This window comes from Rhamphochromis sp. 'chilingali', assembly GCF_963969265.1.
Source record: "Rhamphochromis sp. 'chilingali' genome assembly, chromosome: 5".
NCBI classification, from domain to species: Eukaryota; Metazoa; Chordata; class Actinopteri; order Cichliformes; family Cichlidae; genus Rhamphochromis; species Rhamphochromis sp. 'chilingali'.
The window spans coordinates 38,353,583-38,374,233 of NC_137932.1; positions in this window are offsets into that span (position 1 = coordinate 38,353,583).

Consider the following 20,651-nt stretch of genomic DNA (forward strand, 5'->3'; position numbering starts at 1 on the left):
AGTTTATGAAAGACTCCACACAGCTGGGGGGCACAGGTCTTGAGGACAAGGGGACTCACTCCGTCTGGTCCAGCAGACTTGCCTGAGTGAAGTCTCCTCATTTGCATCTCAACCTGGTATTGAGTGAAGGTGATGGGTGGGGGAGGGGTGTCAGGAATCTCACAGGAGGCAACATGTGAAGAGAGAGGCTGGCACAGTGGTGTGGCTCTGGATTCCAGGCTGACTGCAGGTGAGGTTGTGGGGGTGGGAGCAGACACTGTGGTGTCGAATCTATTGAAAAACAGATTCAACTCGTCGGCTCTATTCTCACCTCCCTCAGCTCCCCTGCTGTTGGTTGGCATTGATCTAGAATTTTGAACAGCTCAAAGTTTGCTTCAGCACATTTTACACCAAGTGTTATTAAAGTTGGGTTAACTGAATAAAATTGTGTTTGATTTATTCAATTTACTTTAAATAGAGTAAGTAATTTAATCCTATAGTTTCAGTAGAGCTCGTTTAGGGTTAGTCAATTTATCAGATGTACTTAAAATTTGTTGTTCAAATTAAATGTGTCATACATTTTAGATTTCACTAACCCAGTTGTGTGGAACCGGTTGACATAACTGGGTGGAGTAAATGCAACATCTTATTTTATAGAGTAAGTAGGGCTTGTTTTGGTTGAGTAGATTTTATTTAGTGTTGTCAATTTAAGTCAACATGTTAGTTAGATCAACATTATGATATTTAGTTAATACAACACCATTCTTGTGATTTGCATTTAATTAGCCAAAGCTTGACAGATGTACTTAAAATTTGTTGTTCAAATTAAGTGTATCATACATTTTATATTTCACTAACCCAGTTATGTGGAACCGGTTGACATAACTGGGTGGAGTAAATGCAACATTTTATTTCTTAGAGTGCAGGAAGATGTCATTGGGGTTTGTTTGCTGGGTTTATTCCACAGTGTGGGGTTTTACACTAAATGGTAAATGGCCTGTATTTATATAGCGCTTTTCTAGTCCCTAAGGACCGCAAAGCGCTTTACATATCCAGTCATCCACCCATTCACACACGTATGTGAGAATGCTGTTTGTAGATTACAGCTCAGCATTCAATACCATCGTTCCCTCGAAGCTGGATAGGAAACTGCAGGATCTAGGACTGAGCAGCTCCCTCTGCAGCTGGATCCTTAGCTTCCTGTCTGACAGACGCCAAGTGGTCAGACTGGGCAGCATCACCTCATCCCCCATCACACTGAACACTGGTGCTCCACAGGGGTGTGTACTGAGCCCTCTCCTGTACTCACTCTACACCTACGACTGCACGGCCACTAACAACTCCAACATCATTGTGAAGTTTGCGGACGACGCTACATTGGTGGGTCTTATCACCAACGGTGAGGAGACGGCTTACAGGGAGGAGGTCAGCGCCCTGACCCACTGGTGTCAAGACAACCATCTCACCCTCAACGTCGCAAAGACAAAGGAGTTGATAGTGGACTTCCGGAGGTGCAGAGCAGTACACACCCCCATCACCATCAGCGGCGCTGCTGTGGAGAGAGTGAGCAGCTTCCGGTTCCTTGGCGTACACCTGGCTGAGGATCTTACGTGGTCAGTACACACAAACAAAACAGTGAAGAAGGCGCAGCAGCGCCTCTTCTTTCTCAGGAGACTGAAAAGATTCGGCATGAGCCCCCGCATCCTCAGGACCTTCTATCACTGTGCCATTGAGAGCATCCTCACTGGATGCATCACCGCCTACAACTGCAAAGCTCTCCAGCGAGTAGTGCGGTGCTCTGAACGGATAATTGGAGGTGAGCTTCCCTCCCTCCAAGACATCTACAGGAAGCGGTGCCTGAGGAAAGCGGGGAGGATCATCAAGGACTCCAGTCACCCCAGCCATAAACTGTTCAGACTGCTTCCATCAGGAAGGAGGTTCTGCAGCATCCGGTCCCGTACCAGCAGACTGAGAGACAGCTTTTTCCATCAGGCCATCAGACTGCTGAACACTTCATAGACACCTCAGCTTCACTACTGGAACTTTAACATTATGCACTCCATACTGTACAGTAATGCCACTGTTTTGCACATGTCTCACTCTGTATATTTTATTTTATTTATTTTATATATTCTATTCATTGTTTACTCTATTTAATTTGTAAAATATGTGTACACACACACACACACACACACACACACACACGTAGAAAAATATTTAGTATACACATTCAGAAATGCATATACTATTATATATTGTACATATATTTATTAGTTTCAGATGTAGCCATTCTTGTATTTTGCTTGTTTACATTATTGTATTTTGCACAACTCTGTTGCTTGTGAAGCTCGCACACAAGAATTTCACTCACATGTGCTGTACCAATGTACCTGCACATGTGATGTGACAATAAAAGTGATTTGATTTGATTTGATTTGGTGATGGCAAGCTACATTGTAGCCACAGCCAACCTGGGATGCACTGACAGAGGCGAGGCTGCCGGACACTGGCGCCACCGGGCCCTCTGACCACCACCAGTAGGCAACGGGTGAAGTGTTTTGCCCAAGGACACAGCGACCGAGACTGTCCAAGGCGGGGCTCGAACCGGCAACCTTCCGATTACAAGGCGAACTCCCAACTCTTGAGCCACGTATGGACACAATCATTTATCTCTGGAATCTCTTTAAAAAGGCCTTCTTTAAATGCGGGTGTCAGTTTCCCATGCCTTTCAGTGCAGACCTGTGCTTCTCTAGCTTTTCTACTAATTTTCTAATTCCCGACTTGAAACTTTAGAAAAATAATAGCAACAAAAAAGACCCCAATGGCATTGTCCCATCTGTCTTGTTTTTACAGCCACAAACTGGGAAACAAGAAAATGTGTTTAATGAATGACAGTAAATGGCAAAGATGGCTCTGTGGCTAATTGTTTTATATCATGAGAAGGTTTTTGTTTGTTTGTTTGTATTAATTTATCATGATTTATCATTGACACCCTAGCTCATGGTGATAGCAGCTACTGATTGGAAGATTAGAATTATATACTTGATACCTGTCAGAAAATTTCTTCTACTTCACTATTTATTTTATGTGTGTGCAAACAGCTATGTGTTTTTGACCATGAAACCTACCTCTACCTACACCTGGCATTTGAGAAAGTGCATGTACATAGTAAAGAGTGGGACCACAGTGGATAGCTGTGAGTATGCATTATGAAGTCATGAATTTGTAGGCTGATTTTGTGCTGCTAATGCTTTGCACATTAAATCCAGGAGGGAAATGGTTCTTTATTTTAACCTTGTCACAGAGACCTATGAGATACCAGATATAAAGACATAGAGTCACCTCCAGTGAAGTTGTTTTTTCCAGCAAAACAGTGAAATTGGCCTGACACTACAACTGCCCCTCATGTTCAAAGGTAAAGTTTGTCAAGTACCTCAAATACATTATTTTATTGAAGGTCTGCTCAAGCAGAACTGCGTAAATTGTATTTGTACTGTAACCACAGACTATTGGTATTTGGATTTGTGGGCTTTGTGATAAAAAGTATTAAGGCTACTTTCAACTGCTCTCTTATTCACAAGGGGTTGCCACAGCAAGTACATGCTGGAGCTGGCAGAGTTTTATGTCAGATGCTCCTCCTAATGCAACCCCCAAGGGATGTATGTCTTTTCACAGGATACAAATCTCTTGGGAGTTACATCAGGAGTTTGTATATGTCAAGTACAGTCAGAACTCCATGACATCAGCACATCTAAACTACAAGAATCAAGATGGATGATATCTGGTGATGTGGAGACCATCTCGGTACAGTGAACTCACTTTTACATTGAAGAAACCAGTTTGAGATGATTATCCTGTTTGAAGTAGCCATCAGAGGATAGTTACACTGTGTTCATGAGGGGACGGCCATAGTCATCAGCAATACTCGGGTAGGTTATGCCACTTCAAACATCTTAACATCCGAATACAGCAGATGAGACTCATCGGACCAGGCAGCATTTTCCAAGATTATTCAATTTTGGAGTGTTCATGAAAGCTGACCGAATTGGCATGCAGTGTGGCCTTCTGCTGCTGTAGCTGATCTACAACTAGTGTTGATGTGTGAACAGGTGACCACTGTGTATATATTTATGGATACCTCTTGCCACCAGACATGGCTGGCAAACTTTAACTTAAAGCCGTACTAATGTACAAATACTACAGTGGAAAGGTCCCCCTACAAGGGGGCCCCCCACCTGATTCTAATCCCTTCCATTGCTAGTGAAATATATGATTCAACTTAAACAATCTTAATGTTGAGAATGACAGCTACCTAATGAAAATGAAGAGAAGTTATACCTCTGGGAGATATCAAAGAAAAGAAAGTGAAAAAAACAAGACAGTGCTGAGTGAAGCAGATGATAACAACAAATAAATGGTGCCTGTGTAACCTTAACACTTGAATAACATTAACATTAATTTCTCAGTAGGGAGATATAACCGAAGGTGGTTTAGAACAACAGGGCTATGATCCTATTGGATTTCAAGTTCCAAACATACAAGCAATTACTGGCCAACCAACCACACATAGTGACATGGTGCAGAAAATCACAGTTGTGATAGATGAGGCAATCCCAGCAGACAGCAACACCAGGAAGCAGCACAAGAAAACACCAGGGGCAAGGAAAACTGGAGCAGATGTGGAAAGTAAAGTTCAAAGTGGTCACAGTGATAACAGTAGCATTTTAGTAGTAGAGTAGATTCCAGGCACACGATCAGAGGTCTCTCTGGCCAGAGGAGTGGAGACTTAGGATAAGCTAAGATACTGTGCAGAACCCTTAAAGTCCAGCACTGAGACTGTATGGTGCACACTCGAAGGAAGGAAGTCGAGGACTAGTGATTGTAAGACCCCAAAACCCTGAAAAGAACAGGAAACATAAGGGAAGGACCTTCAGTGCCCAGCATGTACCACTAGCAGATAGAAGACGTGACACATACTGAAAAATGCTACCAATGGCTCATTAGTGCCACAGTTCACTAATCATGGCATAACAGAAACACTCTCTAAGCACGAGATCGATAGAGGCTGGGATCTACCGCACTAGCCAAGACCTCAGGTGCAGGCTGTGCAAAAGATGCCACTGAGACAATCCAGCACATAACAGCAGGGTGCAAGATGCTAGCAGGCAGGGCATACAAGGAACCTAATAACCAAGTGGTCGGCATTGTATACAGGAACATCTGTGCTGATACAGTATGTCCTGGAATTCCCAAGGTCAAAATAGGGATTCCTATAACCGAGCTATGATTTTATAGGACTTCCAGATACAAATGGACAAACTTGTCATGGCTAACCAACTGGACAGTATTGGTGGACAAGCAGAGGGAAAAGAACGTAGTGATAGATGTAAAGAAGATGTGGAGGGTGAAGGCAACAGTTGTCCCTGTGAAAGCGCTTGGTGCAGTTTTTCAAGTGAGTGAGTGGCTCCAGTACGTCCAAGTAACGACATCCAAGATTGCTGGGAACAGCAAAGATCCTGCAAAGGGACCATCAAGCTCTCAGGCCTCTGGAAGAGGACCTGAGCTTTAAGGATAAAGGCTGCCCACAGGGCAAGTGAGGATTTTTAACAATATGTACATTACACTATACATTACACATTTATTAAGAATTCAAGAGCGATTCCAGAGATTTAGCATTGGACCTCTCAAAGCTTACAAACTAAAGAGACAGCTTCTTAAAAAAATGTAGTACAAATTTAGTTCAGCGGTGCCAGCATAAACTGACATTTAGTTCACAATAAAGGAGAAGCACAGATAAAAAAAAAAAAATTCTGACCTCCACGTGTAAGATAATTCCAACATCAGCCTCACATATACGCCAAAAATTAGACTAGACTAGACTGAAAACAAGGGTTATTGCACATTCAGGAAAATATTCTTAGAAAAACTAAGAGTGTTAACATGAAATCATCAGTCTTGAACCAAGATGTGATTATTAAACTTGTTTTTTTGTTATGTTGTTTTTTCTAGATGGCTTTATTGATTTGACAGAACATTCAATTTAGTACCGTGGAAAGGTTTGCTGAAATGTAAAGTAAGACATGTAATGAATGTGCTGTCTTTTGAAATATTTTCCCAACAACTGATGTGAACAGAACAGCAATTTATTTTGGGCACATGGAGCAGCTTGATTTGCATAATGGTAGACATTTTGTTTTCTTTGAGAGATATTACATTAAAATAAAAATGTACCTAAAGGAAAACCCAAATAAAAATGTTGCTACATTATTGTTTCACACATGAATGAATTTTTCTGTTTAAGAAACTACTGTACTGTGTATACAATATAACATTTCTAAGGCGATTGTTGTTATGTTTTGGTGCTACATAAACCTGAAGTGAATTGAAGCGTATACCTGTTAGCACCGTACTGGATAAATTTTACTCCATAGCTGACAGATTCTCATCACTATCTTAAAAGGCCAAATAAGCCAGAGCTCAGATGAAGCATCTGAGATAAAACTGGTCTAAAGTTTAGCATCATATCTTTTACAATGTTGCCAGAAATTCATTTCTACTGGCATAATTTTTTTAATACATAAATGCTAAATGATGCTAAGTCATTATGGTTTAGTAAGATAAATGTTTATAGTTCCAATTCATGACAATTAGTTTATCTATTTAAAGACTACCAACCAGGTGGTTAACTACAATAATATGTGCTAAATTGTTGTAATCAGAATTTCAATACAGTAATAAAATAGACTTCCGATTAGATTCATATGTATCAGAAAAGATGGGAAAAAAATCCTGGATTTATTTCCCCCGACAGTTTGGAACAGCATAACAGGAGGAAGCAGAAAGCTGCTAGGACACTGAAGCATCCTCTGCGGAAGTTGGAATTTGATGGACGCGCTATCACCAGAACCTAATATACAGCAGCATCCATCAACTGCCCAAGTATGGCTGATGTGAAAGAGAAAGAAACACAATAGGCAGTATTTGAGGACTCCAGAGAGACCCTGTTTTGTAAAACACAGCTTACAGACTTTAAACCAGCACTGCTGTAAAACAACTTCACCCTTTTATTTATTTTTGCATTAAAATACATGCTGGGATTTTAATCATTTTATAGTTTTTGGGCATTTTATTTCATGGTAATAAACCATTTTAAAGAGAAACGATTTTATAATTTGAATTCACCAAAACCTTTTCAGTCATTTTTACTTTATTCTTTTTACATTTATTCCTAGCATTGGGATTATTACTTATTTTGTTTTGTTATTATAAAGTACTTTTTAAATTTAAATTTTAAATTTAACATTGTAACATGCAAATTTCATGGCCTTGCAGGAACATATCAATAGTCATTTGCTAGGAAAAGTGAATAATAAAACCATTTTATCTCAAAAAATAGAAACCATTCCTGTTAGTCAAGTCCTGTAACCAGAACTTCCTGGCCGGCTGCACTCATCTTTATTGAGGTTTACTTGAGCTCAAAATTAGCTCATTAGCTGCCTAATTGGACAAATTAAAGCCTCAGTCAGGAATGCTTTGGCTTTCAGAGGTTCTGTAGGTGCCTTTTAAATCATCTGTCGACTCAGATGGTGAAAGGAGGACAAATTTGCCAAGTGGAGCGAATAATTGCCTCAACTGAGTACTAGGAAAAGCTGGCAAACAAAAGGCCAGTGCATGCAGCTAACAGGCGAGACTGTGCACCCTCCCCGGCTATTGACATCCCCAGGGCTATTATGTAGAGATTTTTTTTTTTTTACGAAGGTTGGAGGACTGGAGTGTTGCAAAATCTAAGACAACAGCTTAGAGACTAATTTTCTTGCAGTTCAGTAGTGCTCTGTATTAGTCAACACTATAATGGTGAATTACACAGCTATGCAACAGGCTGATGACATGAAGCATCTCCCTACATTCACACAGTTATGGATGTCCCAGTTAAAAAGGTTTTTTAAAAAAGATGAAGTTTTTTAAAGCATTAATCTTGCCCGTGTGATACATACTTAGATGAGAGGCTGGTGTGCTAAATCATTACCAAATACTAATAAAATTAACACCAAAACCAGAAGAAACTTCTTGGGCGGTTGTTAGCGCAACTAGCATCAAAGCAACCAATATTTGTTAGATAACTGGATTAGAATGGACACTAACCCCATAAAGTATAGCCATAGATCAAATTCAGCGACTTGATAGCGGAAGTCGAGCAGACAGCTTCCAGCCATTTTGAACTTTTATAGTATTTACCTGTCAGTCAACATTGATAGACAAGTAATTTTTGCCTGAAATGCAGTTTTTATACAAAGATATAGGCATTACTTTCTTGTTTCATGTTTACTATCATATTTTGCACTAAAGGACAAGATTGTGATGTTAAACGTCAATGTGTATCTACAATGCAAACAACTGCTAACACAATGGCATTTTCCAGACATCTTCTGCACAGACAGAATGCTAACACAACACTAGCAAACAACCATTAAAACTGAGTGTATGCCAACCCCAGCCCAGCAGCCAGACTTTAACGGGTAACAAAGGCTGTGATTACCACTCAAGTTTGTGCTGCAGTAGTTTCCATTTCAGCATGTTGGACTTCAGGCTAAAATTTATATTGTTAACTGAAAATTATGTCCAGAGAGGCAGTTTGCTGTTTTTCACCGTTTCAAAAAAGTAACGAATAAAATGTAATTCTTTTTTTTTTAAATAATGATCCCAACACTGGATGTGGTAAACTACATACTGGATGGAAACTACATAGACATTGGTTCATGTGCACTTGGCACAGCACAGTCATACAGTGGAAAGAAAACAACTGTTTCTCTCTCTATTCCAGTTGATATTGCAGTGGGGATTTCTGAGCACACACTAGCGTGACATCCCTGTCTCAAGTGGACAGACACAATTAATCCCAGGGACAGTAGAGACTTGCTGACAGAGCATGATAAGGTATCAGCCAGTGCACACAGCTCCACCTGACCTGTTGCATATTGAGCCTAATTTAGCCCTTATGGCACAAAAATGTGCTCTCCAACTGATGGAGACTTCTGCATAGTTTTTTATTTGTTTATTTGATGTCCTTATGGGGTGAATGTTTTTTTTTTTTTTAGATGTAGTGAATTTTAAGGAATCATGTACGTGTTTTATGATTTTAGGAAGGTGAACAGTCTTAGGATATTATAATGCAGATGTTAAATTTTCTGCTCAATTTTCAGGTGTGCACGTTAATCATAAATGTAATCTTGAGGTGTGAAAAAAATTTCTAAATCTACATGGTCTTAATATAAGTCTGACATTCAAATGCAATATGATTTTCGGCAGGTAAATAACATGTCTCATGTATCATGGTTTGATTTCACATGTATTCTAGTATTTTTAATAGATTACCCATCATGGGCCTAATCTTCCCATATGGAAAAGATGTATATAAATCTTATAAGGTTTGTATCTGTATAAATGAAACTTGTATGTTTTGGATACCTCGTAAAACAATATATGAAAGTAATGAGAAAGTGGCCACTTTCATGAGTAAATCGTATAAGCCTTATATGGTTCACTATATGAAGCAAGCTAAAGCTGATGTAAGTCTTTTATAAGTTTTTCCTATTTCTTTTCCATATGGGTTAAACATAAAGTGTTTATTTTTAAACCTGTTATATGATAAACAACTTTAAATTTTTCAATAGCGCATAAGTGGAGAGCCACCCTTTCTCCAAAGGGTGGCTGGCCTCCCCTTTACAGATAGGGTGAGGAGTTTGGCCATCTGGGAGGTGCTCAGAGTAGAGCTGCTGCTCGTCCACATCGAAAGGAGCCAGTTGATTGAAAACAAATGCGATGGCTGGTGCAACTTATATTTCTCATTTTTTATTTAAATCTATGGAATCTACAGATCAATAACCTGGTTATTAACCAGGCTCACTGCCCCAGTTGAGGACCCCAGGGTGCTTCTAATACCCTGGGGACCACAGTTGCCTTCACCTTCTGATGAAGTATGCCAAATAATACAAGAACTGGGCCGAAGATCAATGGCAACGGGTTTTATAGAGTGATGACTCCAAATCTGGAACTTTTGGTTTGAATTATCATCAGTGTTTATAGAGAAGAGCGGTAGAACAGTAAGTGTCCAAAGCTGTCTGTCAAACACACCAAAGTTTTGAAATTCCACTCCAGTTGTTTTGAAGATGTTGTCAATATTGTTTGTATGGTGATTGCCACAAAAAATAGTATAGTATAGCATTCACCCTGCAATAATCCCAACATCCCAACATCCAAAGAAGAGGTTTGGAATATGCTGGAAGAAGCCTTTAGAACTTTTCCTGAAGACTCTTTAAAGAAATTACAAGAAAGCTTGACAACTTGAAGGCATCTATAACTTGAAGAATAAAGGTGGTCATACCAAATATTTATTGTACAGTGCAAAATAATTGTGCAGACTCTGTATTTTCATTCATGTTTGCTCATGTTTTAATAAATCACTGAAATTACTGTCTGTTTTAATAAAATGAGATATTAAAATGGTGAATTAAATGGTTCTTATAGCACCTTTCTATGAAAATTGAAAAAAAAGAAAGGGTGGCTCAAGACTTTACCACAATATTGTACTCCTGTATAAATCCTAAACTAAGGTCTTTAATTACATTGCATGGCACACCAAATCGATGTCATCCCAAATGAATCATTCAGACTTACTTTTATTTATCTCTTTATTGATATTTAGTGTTTCACATTGTTGCCTCTGGCAAAACAGCAGAAAGGCAGTCCTTAAAATTCCACTAGCTGATTAACAATTCAGGAGGCATCAAATTGGATGTATAGTCCACTAAGGTAAGAGGGCATGTAAGGATAGCAAAACTTTACACTGCATAAATAGCCCACATTGTAATTTTCTTTTTATGTTTCAGATGTCTCCAGTCATAATAATTTGCATTTTGAGTCAACTTCATTGAAATCAGCTATCAATATATCAAACTTTTTTTTTTCAAATTAGAGTAGTTAAACCCCTAATGCAAGAATTTAAGTTACACTTCCTGATATAACAAACAGACAAACCATGGGTTCAAACATGTTCATTCTGATATCTTACTATCAGAACCAGCATTAATTTTTTTTTGCCAGCTTAAGCTGCAGTAGATCATCTGATGGATTAGACCACACAGGCCATCCTTCACTCCCCATGTGAATCCGTGAGCCTGTTGCTGGTTCACCATTGTGCTTTCTTTGGACCAGTTTTGACAGATACTGACCACTGCAGACTGGAAATACCCTAAAAGAACAGCAATTTTGGAGATGCTCTGACCCAGTTGTGCAGCCATCAAATCCTTATAGTTGCCCATTTTTCCAGCTTCCAACTCCTGCCCACAAAGCAAAATGGCCTGGCTCTGGCCAACACAATGTGCCCACATACTGCAAAGAATGACAGCCCTTTGGTGGCCCAGATCTGCTTTTCTACTCTCCCAGATTACTCAAAGTGCTCTATATAACATGCTATATTCACCTAATCACACACTTTCACTAAACTGAGTGCTTCCTAACTACATTCATACTCTTGACCTGCAGACTGGAGGAGCAAAGGATCGAACCACTAACCTACCGATCAGTAGGTGAGCTGCTCTACCGCCTGAGCTACAGCCCTCCACTGGCAAAGGTGAGTAAACCGTCACAACGATTTTGGATAAAGTGTACACTCACAAACAAAAAATCAGCTCGGGCATTTTGATTAGAGACCGGCCCACCAGGTATTAAAGCCGTAAAGCCTTTGAATGAAAACAAACGCTGTGGTGACAGTGATGTACACTGTCTTGTTGGTATATTTATGATTTCTATACATTTTATGTCAGATAAAAAACTTTGTAAGATTCAGATAACTATTTATTAAACACCCATCCACAAAGCTTTATTGCCGTTTTTGGAAGTAGACATTCTATAATGAATGAATCCTTCATAGCTTACAGTAAACAAATCTTTGAACTTTTTGCATGTTCTTTGATACAGAAACTAGATACAGAAATTCAGATCTGTTCAGATATGTAAATAACAATTAAATCTACAGTACTGGGCAAAAGTCATGAGCCACCCCTCTTTTCTTGATATTTTTTCTCCAAGATGCCAAACTTTCTGAGGGCCCTTCAAAGTTTGGCTTTGTACCTGTTAATTTTTATAGTAATGATATTTCTTTGCTGAGCCACTTAATGCTGACCTATGAAGTACAAAAACATGTACGTGCAGCTGTGCCTGCATGTGCCAATGACAGTTTTCCCTCCTCCTGTTTTCTGACTGTTTGTTCATTTTGGATTTGGGTAGGGTCAGTGTCACTACTGACAGCAGGAAGTGATACCTGGTCCCTAAATTGGTTGCACAAGTTGTCCAACTCCTCCAGGATGACACATCAATATGTGTCTCCCAACATAGTCTCAAGGGCATGGTGCAGATTCCAGGAGACAGGCATCATACTGTCATTATATTAATGCTGCTATCCTGTATATATTGTACATACTATTGTTTGAGTACTTACGATTGTTTTTTTTGTACTTTTTATATTTTACATTTATATTTATTATTGAAACTTGCACCAAGGGAGTGGCACTCCAATTTCGTTGTACTCTGTACAATGACAATAAAGGCTATTCTATTCTATTCTATCTATTCTAGGAGTACTGGACATGCCGTAGAAGGCCCTTAACCCATCGGCAGGATGGTATCTGCTCCTTTGTGTAAGAAGGAACAGGATGCACACTGATGAGCCTGTCTGCAAATGCATTATTAAATGGCTTCAACTATTTCCCATTTTCCTAGCAAAATGAGGTGTGTGTAAAAGTTGTGCAATATTATTGATGAAAGTGAAGGAAAATAAAGCTTACATATACATTCATAGTGCATTACATTTGTGGCAGAGGAGTAGATCTCATCAACCAAGAAGAGTTTTATTATACAAACAAACCCTAAATAAACAAGCTGGCAAGTAATAATTACACAAACAAAACACCCTCTATAAAATCCAAAACCCAGCATCCAATACTAGAATTATAACCAGTGTTGAGACTAACGCGTTATTAAGTAACGCGTTACAGTAACTACGTTATTATTGTGGTAACGAGCACGGTAACTAGTTATTATGCCAAAATCAGCAACGCGTTAGTCGTTACTGGGATTTAGATAGGGTCGTTAGTTCGTGTGGTAGCTATCGCGGAGCTTCCACAGATTCAGTAACATTAGCAAGTGGTGGAGGCCAGCAGGTGGATGAAGGAAAGGGGATGCAGAAGGAAAAGAGACCCGAGGCGGCCGCCGGTCCAGGTGGAGTTTATTTTCGTTATTCTGACTTTTTCCGTACTGCGAGCTAGCTAGCATGACGGAGTTTCTATACTCCGTCATGGGTGGGTGCTATGAAGTTAATGATGTTGAACTTTATTTTGTTCATAAGTTATTAGAGTTGCCAACCGTCCCGCCTGGTATTCAGAGAAAATATTACGCGTTTCTTATTGAGGTGAAAAGGAACAGTTTGTCCCGTAATTCAGCTACAATGAAAAAGGCACAAAGCTGGAGTTATTCTGTGTCTTTGCTGCACAGCTGCCTCTTCTTCTTTCATTCTCTCCCCTCCCTCTCCCGTTTCTACTTCAATCATGAAAACTGATCAATGATCAGCTGATCGGCTCTCTTGTTTGTTTATCGCTGTTGTTAGAATTGATTTAATATTAATTTCTAGTATCAGCTGATGTTTGCTGGAGCCACAGCTGCAAAAAAGCTGCTGGTCATGATATGGTTTGGTTATCTGGTGAGAGGGGAACATGAAGATGAAACCAGGAGATGTCCTTACTGGATCATCAGAGCTGTGATGGAGAAACAGGTTTACCTTTTAGGTGACATGAATGAGTTGAAGGGAAGTTATGAACAGTTTCTGAGAGACAAATAACCCCAGGATCCTTTTTTAGGTAGCTGACAGCTGGTGACTGTGCAGGTGCGGATCTAGCAAAGTGTTGCCAGGGGGCCAGGTAGGGCATTAACAGGGAATGGGGGGCACAAAGAAATACTTTTCTTTCTTATTCTCATTTAAAATGTCTAGCTTTTAAAAAATAATTATCTGAATCTTACAACAAACGATTGATAGATTGATGCATATATACCATCAAAACAGTGCACATCACTGTCACAACAGTGTTTGTTTTCATTCAAAGGCTTTATGATTTTTCCTATAATGGTGGGCCAGTCTCTAGTCAAAATGCTCGGGCCAATTTTCTGTCCCAGTCCAGCCATGTATGCAGCTCATCTGCAGTCTGGTGTTACCTACATCTTCCTATTCAGAAGGCAGAATTTCTGAGTTCTGAGTACAATCGAAAGCACCACGACTGCAGTTTTTGTGTTGGATGTAAAAGGCGCACATGACGCTGTGACGTAGGCTAGAATCATGGCAGCAGTCAATGACGGTCCAGGCGTGGGATTTCTCTCGTGGAAATATGCACATTATCTTTTCCTTTCTATTGGTAGGTGGCACAGTGCACTTGTGGCAAGTAAGCAAGCTAGAAGACTGGCAAAGTTATGGAAGAAACACATTAACAAGAGAATTCTGAGTAAAACCAAAGTTACTTTCCCTAGTAACTAGTTACTTTGAAAGTAACGAGTAACTTGAAGTAACTGAGTTACTTTTGAGAGAAGTAACTAGTAATGTAACTAAGTTACTATTTTAAAGTAACTTACCCAACACTGATTATAACCAACAGAAAAAAAATACTAGAATTAAAAGCAGTAAAGCATTCAAAACATTGTTAAAACCGCTTATTTCATATCACCCACTGGTGCACACATAAGGTAATTGGTGATTATTTGAGCAGCACTGAGTCCAAGACAAGAAAGAAGGCTTGTCTATAAAGCATAACATAACAGGCAAGAGAGAAGCAAAATAAGCGTTTGTGAACAAGTATGTTCTTAGATATACTGTATGAAAAAAAAAGCAAGGGAAAGACCATAATGTGACATATATTTATAAATTAACACAAGTTATTAGGTCAGCAAATATGTTGCTTTTTGTTTTGAGGACTGTGATATAGAGAATAAAATTAAACTAACTGTGCCCCAAAGTTATCCACCACAAATGTGACTTTACAGATATCTTAGTGTAAGGACTTGTCCACTATCTGATGTATTAACAAAAATAAATACAGCAGAAGGATATGACAAAGCAGCTTAGCTTTTAATCAATGCTAATGAGACTGTGTAGTGTCGCATGGTGGCACTTCACTTACTTACATAAAGAAAAGGCACCAGAGTCTGGGAATTTAAGAAAGGCATACATTCTTTTATCTTGCCAAAGTTTGAAGTACATCCATAGCCTAAAATATTTCAGACTTTAACTTGAATATAATTGTAAAGGTTGGTTAACTGAAAAAAAAAAAGGTCTGAAATAACAATCTAAGAATCCTGATAACTTTTACACTGTCCACACGTCATGGACTCATTGAGTATGAGCTAAAGATTGCTGGTCTCTCACAGTGATATTTCTGATTTAAAACTTACCCATAAAACAAACACGCACTTTCAACACCTATTATCAATGGCAGCCACATTTTTTCCTAGCTCTGTGAAATACTGTGCTTAACCACAAACCTCTGCTTTAGTTTGTAATTTATAACTTCAATATGTCAGCATTCATAAATTCCTCTCAATCTCATTACCTAGAAAAAGGGAGTTTTTCTTTCCTAGTTTGTTAAACTGCCTTTTCCCTGTTGTGCTGAAACTGAGCTGGGCATACTCCAAATCAAGAGTGTGGGCACTCATTAGTGCTGTTCTCATATCTCACAAAAGAGCCTGGTTACAAAGAGACTCAAGCTCTATTTAAAGTAATGCCGCCAGGAGTCCATTGCCAACGATAATGCGCTTTACATCATTTTGTCCTCGCCTTTATCTTGAGCTTCTTAAGGAATAGACAACACGCAAAGTCATTAGGGACATGATAACTCCCCATATAATTAGATGGAGAAAGATTGGATGCGTGGTGCACCACAGGGCAGACCCACTTACGACATAATCACTCACCCCGCCAATGTGGGACATCGTATATGCTGGCAATTAATTGAGATGATTACAATTAGCTAAGACAGAAAGTTTGCTTCTGTCTGTCTGACCAAAGAGTCGACTGTAATTTGCCTCTGGTTGAAAATACAGACTCTGACTCAGTCTCATTACAGTAGCTACGCTAGTATTTTTAGCAGGCTAAAGCCAACTAATAGATTCTTAGCTTGTAATAGACCACAAAGTAGAAGAACAGATTTGATTTGGAAATTAGATTAAGGGATACTGCCTGGATTCTTAGTTCCATTCAGTTCTCTCAATTCTGAATACTATTTAACATTTATATTTTTAAATCACTATTTAAAAATCTGTGGTTCTCGAGCTTTTTTCCTGGCATGCCAGAAGAAAAGACAAACACACAAATCTCATCACATTTTAGTGAACCTGTTCAAGAACCCCTTTTTGGTTCATTTTCTCTGCATTGATCCAATGTATTTTCATTCCATATTCCTCCACGGCTAACCCAGCCCTCCCCTGCAGTGGCTCTAAGCTCTCAATGAGTACCACCCACTGGTTTGACAACTACAGCATTAAATGAACACTGTGTTTTAGCCATCCCCATATAGTCTGTCATTTTAGCCAATGCATTTCAAGCATTGCAACAGATAGTTAAATTTTTAAATCATAATCTGGATTCTGCATAATTTACACATAAGTAAAAGTAATCATATAACTAAACTAGAGAAAGGAACACCTTGAGGGCTTGGTGGCATTTTCCAGGTTGTAAGTCACTTCCCACGCTTTCTTATTTACAGTCTTGTGAAAAAGGATTCTATACAGGAGAGAGGAAATGCTGTCAGATGCAGGAAGACTTGGCATAACCCCCCCCCCCCCCCCCCCCCCCCCCCCCCAAAACAAACACTTTTTGCTTAAATTACACAAAACAACTGATGGACAAAAAGACACATCTGAATAATCATTTCGAGCACACTGTTGGACAGCGAGAATTTGGGCGCTCCCCAGGAACACATTGCTTCAGAGTTCCTCTTCCCCAGCCAAGAACAAGACACCGTCTTCTAAGAGAAGTTGTCTGGCAGACTGCAGGTGCCATTAAAATCTTCATCAAGATGCACCTGAAACTTCTGGAGGACACTGTGGAGAACATCCCCTTCTATGCTTGGGGTCCAGGAAGCCCGAAGCCCCAAGACCGCATCCTGTTGTGCTCAATTTCAAACATTTCACACACATTTCCACACATTCTTGCAACCACTTGAGCTTTACACGCAGTGTTCAACATTGCATTAAGGTTTGTCACACATGTCACACGGAATGTGCATGGAGCTGGCTCCAGCAAAATGAAGTTAAAGATATTTAACCAGCTTAAAAAAACTATAGGCAAAGTTGTCTTACTACAAGAGACTCGTACACCTGTCACAGCCACAGATAAACTTAAAACACCTGAGTTTCCGGATGTGTTCTCGGCTTGCTATAACTCTCAACTTTGATAGAAAAAGGAAGACACAAGAGAGAAAAAGTTGTGCTTTTTTATTTTTTGGTGACACTTGACATCTGAAATCAAGTATCAGGGCTCTAGACTAACTTTTTGACATGGGCGCACCGGTACGCCTAACTTTAAAAATTTAGGCGTACCGGCACAAAAGTTAGGCGCACTCAAATTTTTCAACCGCATCGCTTAACACCGCAGTTTTACATGTGCACTTTCTTTGGGGGGGGAAGTCCATACAGACAATATTAATTTCTAAATTATTAACTAACAAACTTGTGCTTAAAGTGCTTTGTCAATATTGTAGAAAATGTTAAAAACTTAATCATCATCTTGGCCTCCTCTGACGACCTGTTTGCTGCTGTCTGCTGCTGAAAGGCCGTGGGGAGAGGGGACACTTGGGCAGTGCATTTACTGCAGCATATAATGTGTTTTCTGGATACACTGTGCTTTTTCAGCATTCAAATATTGATGGCACCGTGTCAGAGCACTGGCTATGAATTTCAGACAGATCAGGCCTTAACTTAACAAAAAAGTTATCAATAGTTCTTTTCATCTTTTCTTATTACCCACAGCTACAGTACATCCACTTCTCTCAGGCCTAGGCTGCTCACTAGGGCTGAGTATCATCACTGATTTCTATAATCCATTCAATTCCGGTTCTCAAAGTCCTGATTTGATTCAATTTAGCCTCAGACAGTCAGAAATATTATAATTCTGATCATTTATCAGTACTGATACACATGAGACTTCATCAGAATTGTGAAAATCACAGCAGATGCCTTTGTGTGAAAGTAACTGAGAATAAAACACAGGAAAACATGAAGGAGATTTTCCTGGTCTGGCTTTTTATAGCAGATAACCTTAAAAATATTCTGCAATTTTGCATAATTTTAAGAAATTTAAATTTCTTCAGTATTGAACAGCAGAAATTAGGCTTTCTTGTCCGAGGTCATTTAAGTGAAAAAAGAAAAAGCGCTGTAAACAACGCTAGACTGGTGGGTAATAAGCGAATGAATAATGCAGAAAACAGATTTGAGACGGGAAACTGTTCCTGAAGTACAGAGAGAGAGAGAGCTGTGCAGGAAGTGTGATTTTTATCGTGGTGGAAGCAAAACAGCAAAAGTCAGAGGGAATTCATGACGACATTGATCAAATGTGAAGCGCAGTTTGCTGCTTCTTTTGCTGCAGGCTCGGTGAATTTTGGTTGGAGAGAGGCAAAACCTGCAGCTCAGAATCAGCGCAAAAAGACGTAAACACAGCGCGGACCCGAAGAATCGCTAAGCTCCGACAGCGTGTCCGTGTTTCAGGCCGTCGGGTGAGAAAGCCGAGAAAGACGAAGCTGATTCTGATGTGTTGGGTCCGCTCCGTGTTTAGGTCTTTGTGTGGAATCCGTTAATGAATTGATATCGCTTTATTCAAGCTACTCACCTCTCTCTTCCACCTGCACTTTCAACTGGACCACGGCCAATCAGAGAGGTCCCGCCCCTGACTATCTCTGATTGGTTTAGTCCACGATAGGGGCATAATGTGTGTCTGTTGTTGACCACACGGAGAGTTACAGAGATTTTTTTTTTTGTTACCGGAACAGTTGGTCGCACCTGTGCGACCAAATATTTATTTTTAGTCGCACCACTGAAAAATTTGGTCGCATTTGCGACCAAATTGGTCGCACTCTAGAGCCCTGAGTATAGTATACTGATGTTGGCAATAAAAGCAAAAAAAAAAAAAGGAATTAGGATACTAAGTAGAAGCCTGGTGCTGCTAATCAAATTTACCTGATTAAGTATGGCCACCTCTATAAAATCTAGGTTTTGGCAGTTTGCTGGTCTGGAGCATTCAGTTGTAGATTAGCACAATACCAAGGATGGAAGACATCAGCAATAAAAGATAGCAATAGAGTCTTATATAGTTATTCCAATATGCATATATTGCCAATGCATTCTCTTTGAGAGTCATTGGTAACACTTGTACATAACAATTCTTAGTGTGCAACAATGACATATTTCACAGTAAAATACGCTGTCAAACACACTTAGGTCAAAGCACTTCACTTCGTTGAAGCTCTACAATACGTAAAATGTAGCAACAGGCAAACCAGTGGGGTGCTCCTCCCTGGCCTTGCGGGACCACATCCTTTTCCAGGACTTACTGGTGTTTTTTTTCCTCAGTTTCAGCAGCATTTAATACATCCTGAACTGTCATCAGTAGTTGAGCAGCAGCTGTGTGATGAGCTGGCTCACTGATGCTCTCGGGCTAAAACATGTGGCAAACGTGTTTCACTGTCACATAAACAATTTTAGTGAGCAGCACTTGTGCAAAGTTGTCATCTTTGATTTCTGTAATGATGGAAAGGACTGTGCCACCTCTGATAGAGTGAGACAAGGCAGCTTGTTCTATGGCAGAGAGGGTCATCCTGTACAGAACATATTATCTTAGGTTAACTAGGAGTAGAAAGGGCACTGGGAAACAAAGTTATGCTATTTGAAGACTGGCTGTTGGTGTACAGCCAGATAAAGGGTATCTTTACTGTCATCAGGGATATACTAGCAGGTATATGAAGAGTCAACTCACGGGGGCTCTGTGAGGATGGACCAAAAGATCTTGCAAATGTGTTTCACAGCAATATCAACAGCAGTAATCAGCATTGGTACAAAGACTGTCATTTTTGATGGATCAGGAGAAGATAGGTAGCCAAAATCTGAGATACCATGTTCAAGAGGGGGCGATTCCTGCAGGGCTCGAGAAATCACCTCTACCACCACTTCTTGTAGGAGCTGGGTCTTTCAAACACAAGGACCTTAATCTACCCAATGTCTTTCCATTTTTACTTGTGCTTTTTATTAGATTTAGTGATCAGTTCATACAAAATCATTATTGTAGGTAATTCTATCATCCATTTGATACTGACTTTATCACTGCATTTAATTCACTTTTGGAATCAATTCACAGTTGCAAAGTAAGCAAAAGATCCCAGATTTAAATCTGGAAGAAGACACAAATCCCTTTGTACGGAAGAGGATTAGGGCCACTGGAAAAAAAAAAAAAAAAAAGAATTCTGACTTTAATCTCAGAATTCTGACTTTTTTCTCAGAATTCTGACTTTTTTCTCAGAATTCTGACTTTTTTCTCAGAATTCTGACTTTAATCTCAGAATTCTGAGATTAAAGTCAGAATTCTGACT